Consider the following 6,000-nt stretch of genomic DNA (forward strand, 5'->3'; position numbering starts at 1 on the left):
CATCAAAAATAAAATTAACACAATTTTTTTAACTAACAATTAGTTCTATCTTAATTAATAATTGTAAATTAAATTATAATATTTTAAATTTTATAATAATTATGACAAATTCTATTAAATTATAATTACTCTTAAATGTATAATTATCACGCCACTTCAACTTCTTTATATTTAATTGTGGATAAAAAATCCGTTAATTCAAAAGTTTTTCTAAATTTATACTTTTTGTATATATTGTTGATATATTATAAAAGTTGGTCCAATCTAGTTGGATTGAAACCCAAATAAAGAGAAAATGGGCCTAATGCCTAGTATAGAAATCAAATAAAGAGAAAAGTAAAAACACATTAATTATAATTTTAAAAAAAGATGTTTTTTTTTATTTATAATTGAATTGGTGATTCGATTAAAGGTAAATAAAATGCTTAAATATAATATTTATTTTAATAATTTTAAAATTAAAATAAAATAAATATACTTAGGTGAATTAATCATAATTTTAACATGTGACAACTCTTTTCATTTAATATCTCATCAACTATGATTTTAAAATATTAATTAGGACCCACAGTTAATCATAATATATAATGATTTGTGTTCATATGGTAACAGTAAAAAATTCCTAACGCAATAATTAGTTTTTTCTGGTATTTTTAATAACCACACTTTTTTTTTTAAAAAAAAATTGTATTATGGATTATATTTTTTAATCAATGTCTATGCCACTTTTTAATCGACTTTTTTAATGATTCATAAAGAGATTATTTTTTAATATTACATTTATTTATAATTTTTAAATTTCATAATTAAGCTTTTAATAATTTTTATTTTTGTCCTTCAAAAATTAGTCTTAATGCTTAATGTTAATTTTTAAAAATATTTCCACATTAAGGTTATTTACAATTTTTTAATTATATAATTAAACCCTTCATAACTTTTATAATTAAAATTATTTACATTTTTTAATATTTATAACACCTTACACTCGACTCGAAAGATGACCGGATGCATGATGTCACATCGACTACCAAACTAACCTTAATATTTATAACACCTTATACTCGACTCGAAAGCTGACTAGATGCATGATGTCACATCGTCTACCAAACTAACCTTAAGTAAGTTGAAACAATTGAAATCATGATTACTATTCATGTTGACAATTTATTCAAAGTATTAGAACTTAATCGTTAGTAATTAACCAATACTAAAATTAAAACGAACTTAAAAACAACATACATAACTCAAAATATAAAAAGTAGTAGTCAACTACCAATACCTAATCCTTGTGTATCGATACCCTAAACTAGAAATTCAAGTTAGCAATTACAAGGGCCTAAGTTTTGATATATAGACCTATGTTCTAGTACCTTATACCTATATTCTGATACCTCTTGTTTATGTTCTGATACCTCAAACCTATGTTCCCATACCTTGGGTTTGAGGTTTCGATACCTCAACCCAAAATCATATTAATTGCAAAAATTCACATAAACCAACAACCATCGCCCCAAAACACCTCTAGCCATTACCAAACATGCACCAAAGCTTATCGTGCTCAAACATCATCTTACATAATATTGCTACAAAGTGCAAAATATAACGATAGTTTCAAGACTTCATATACAATGACCAAGTCACAGAATAATACATCATATTTATAATTTTCACATTATAATATATTATTAAAGTCTCACTAACTAAAATTAGACTCATAACTGAATACATGGATATCCAACATTTTCGCAACAAAATAGTGTTTTTTAGGTACACAATAAGCACAATAGTAGGTAAATATTATCGAATCTCTTGTGCGTGTATAACATGATTCCAATTAATCCCAAATAATAAAGGTTGCACAAAGTGCCACAATATTGAACCTCATAGGTGCATAACACACTCGTACACAAGAGCTCAAATATACCCTATGGTATGCCAACTATACCCAAATACTATCCAAAATAGTTTAAAGGGCTTTTAACTTATTCAATATTTCACATTAATAACATCTACATTAATAACAACATAAGATCATCAATTCATCTATAACATCTAGATTACTACAACATCAAGTAATCAACTTCATGCATATTACCAGCACACATATGTCCATAACTTTATTCATCTTTCATAACATCATATTATAACATGTTGGGAAAGTACTCGTGTAATGCACGATCAAGTAAATAAAGTAAAATAAAAAAGATCGAACACGTAAATTTTACGTGGGAAAACTCTTCAAATGAGGATAAAAAACCACAAGCAAAAGGAGATTTCACTATAATAAAGGAGAGTGCAAAAGATGAAGAGAATCAAAGAAAAACCCGAAGCCCCAAAAGAAAAACCCTTCAAAACAAAAAACAGAATTCTCTTAATTTAAATATTTCTATTGAATAAAACCTAGAGTAATTAAGGCCTATTTATAGGCTAAAATTTGTAGCATATATAACTACAACAACCCTAGGTTAATAAGAGTTTAACTAGGAGAAGAAAATCGAAAAACTTGATGTGCATGTCACCACGTCGTGATGTGGCATTCGTATCATTGGGACAAGAAGGCATCACGTCGTTGAGACGGAGGCTCTTTTCTCGTCGTGATGTCCACTTTTCATTGGGACGAAAATCACTTCCTCTTTGTGACATCGCACACAATTTAATTCAAAAATGCGAGGCATAACTCTACATAACAGTATACTAACAAAGTTATCTCATATTAGAAATAAACATAAAACCAAATGAAAATGAAAGCACAAACTAACAACTCCAATCATGCTTCAATCACTTTCTCCTTGCCTTTTGATTTCGAGCTCTCACCCACTTCTATTGCTTCAAAATCAATTCCCAAAATTTAAGTAATGTTAGAATAGTGGCATAATACAGTCAAAACACCTAAATTAAAAATAACCATGCAATTCAATCAAATTGACACTTTTCGGTCTAAATGTCAACTTCGAGAAACCTATCCAAACCTACCTAACTTTTAATCTAAATTCATAATCACCTTTGGGGACTCAAATCAAATGTTAAAATACCAAGAGACTCGTTATACACTCAATCAAGCGACACTTTCCCTTAAGCGCTTATCAATGGTATGCATGAACAAACCTTAACCAAAACTAATTCAACACCACACTCAATATTCATTCAACTTTATAATCTCATTCCTAACTTCAAACTATCCTAGAAACATCAAAGAACCCAAGGAACTATTTTGCCCAAACCAAAAACATTGTCAAAACAAAAAATCAATGTCAATAACTACTTAAATCATTTTCAAGATTAAAAGAATACATGTTAGAGTTAGAAAATCATTTACCTTTATGGAAAAATCAGTAATCGAATAAAAATACTTAGAATCATGACTTCTTTCAACAACTGAAATCATGCAAAGATAAAGGAAAAAAAAGAGAAAAGTAAGAAATAATATTTTTAATCTTAAATTCTAATATAAAAATATACCATAAATTATGTTACTTTTCAAAAATCTTGCTCCCCAATGAAAATCCCAAAGAGAATGAAAAAGGGGTTTGAGAGAGTTTAAAAAACTAAAGAAAAATGAATACGTTCTCTTCTTATTTTTTCTAATCGTCCAACCTACAATATTACCAAGGGTCAAATTGCTAATGGGCCCTTGGGAAGATTACAATTTAAACCTCCTCTTTTATAAATTTTTCTGGGAAAATTATGATTTTACCTCTCAAATTTTGAAAATTTTATGATTTAGTCCAAAATGCTCAATTACCCAACTAAACCTCTTAAAAATCCAAACCGACCACTAATTAATATTCTACTTCTCATATCAACTCTAATTCTCAAAAATATCTCAAATCGAATTCTTGGATCACCCTAAAACACTAATCTGACCAAAAGTCGGCTAAATCAAAACAATTTGAAAATTGGGTCTTTACAATTCTGCCATCCTTAAATAATTTTGTCCCTAAAATTTACTTGAAAAGAGGTTTGGATACTTCTATTACATAATCTCCTTCGGTTCTCTAGTCGTCTTTTTTACATTGTGACTTTTCCACAACACTTTCACCGATGAAATATACTTGTTTTGCAACTTATTCACTTCTTGAGCTAGTATCTCAACTAGATATTCCTCATACAAAAAATCTAGGAAAATATCAATAGACTCCATTGAAATTACATGTGACAGGTTCAACCTATACCTCTAAAGCATCGAAACATGAAACACATTATGGATGCAGCACATTATAGATGCGAATCTACTTCGACGGTAATGCCAAACAGTACGCAACTTGGTTTCCCTACATTTATGGAGCCTTGCTTAGAGAGATAATGTAACAGCCTATTTTTAGTGAAATCAGAATAGTGGTTTCGAGACCACAAATTTGAGTCCAGAAGAAAATTTATTTTAATATTATTTTTATGGTCCACCGTATGATAAGAATATCGTATAAAAATTTCGTTAAGAAAATTTTACCGATTACATGATTAATTGATAAAAGGACTAAATTGCATAAAATACAAAAGTTGAATTCTAGTAGCTAAAAGGATCAAATAGCTATGGAATTAAAAATTAGAGGTCCTTATATGGAAAATAGACCATTAGAGGAGTTATTAGATAAGTATGATGATTCATCCATGGAAAATTAAATAAAGAAAATGATGAAATTGGAAAGTAAAATAATAAAAGATGATAAATGATAAAATAATGAAAATATCATAATATTATCATCTTTCTCAAATTATTTTTACATGGAAACCCTATTTAGAAAAGCTTAAAGGTAGAAAGCTTATTTGGCTCAATTAGGTGAGTATTTAAGTCCCATTTTTAGTAATTTTTATGTTTCCAAGATCGTAATAACTTAATTTAGCTATCTTGGCGATTAATTTGCAAAGTTATCAAAGTACTAGGGTTTTCCATGGATGATTATGTATGAATTATGAAATTTATGGTATAAAATGAAAGGTTGTTGATAGATAAAAAAAAACTTTTGTAAAGTGAATTTTGATGAAATTGTGATTTAGGGACTAAATTGAAAAGTTGTAAAATCATGGAAAATTATAAATTTTATGAAATACATGGGATGTTATTATGACATGTAAAAATTGGCTAGGCTTGGAATAAGGATTAAATTGCATGAATTTCATTTTTTGAGCCTAGGGACGAAATCAAAATTAATTAAAAGTATAAGGGCAAAATGGTAATTTTTTATAAAATGTGAATTGAATATGAATTGATGTTAAATTCATTTATATAGATCCAAATAGGCCAAATAAGGAGTTAAAACGAGGAAAAGAGAATGTTATGTATATTTATATGTTTGAATTGAATGTTATATATGTAAATTGTGTAATAGTTGTGTATGAAACTCAATCACATATCCGATAATGTCTGACAAATAATAAGTCATATTTGGATAAATGAGATTTGATGGATACAAGGTTCCCCAATTGGTTGTGGTTCTGTATATGTTGTGGACACACCATAGCTTGAAAGAGCGTCCCGTTATTAGCTCTCATGAGCATCCCGATATTTGGCCCTCTAGAGCTTCCCGTTATATGGTTCTTGCGAACTTCCCGTTAATAGCTCTTTGGAGCATCCAGATCAGTTGTAATCCTGCATGTGTTGTGGAGACACCGCAGCTCTTATGAGTGTCTTGATTAAAGGCTCTTTGCGAGCTTCCCGTTAATGGCTCTTTGGAGCTTCCTGATATTCGCTCGCTTGAACTTTCCGATATATGGCTATCCGGAGCTTCCCAATTAATAGCTCTTTGAAGCTAGACGTTATTGGCTCACATAAGCTTCTTGATTATGACTCTTATGAGCTTTCCGTTATACAGCCTGGATAAGCTTCCCGTTATATGGCTCGAGAGAAAGCTTCCCGTTTATGTGCTCACATGAGCATTCTCAAATATGAATTGTCGGATTACATATTTGTACACTTTGAGTGTACTACCTGGGTATCGATATTTTAAATTATTCAACGGGCAAAATCCTGATATGAGAAAATAAATGAATTCAAAGTGAATC

This window comes from Gossypium hirsutum, chromosome D02 (assembly GCF_007990345.1).
Source record: "Gossypium hirsutum isolate 1008001.06 chromosome D02, Gossypium_hirsutum_v2.1, whole genome shotgun sequence".
NCBI classification, from domain to species: domain Eukaryota; kingdom Viridiplantae; phylum Streptophyta; class Magnoliopsida; order Malvales; family Malvaceae; genus Gossypium; species Gossypium hirsutum.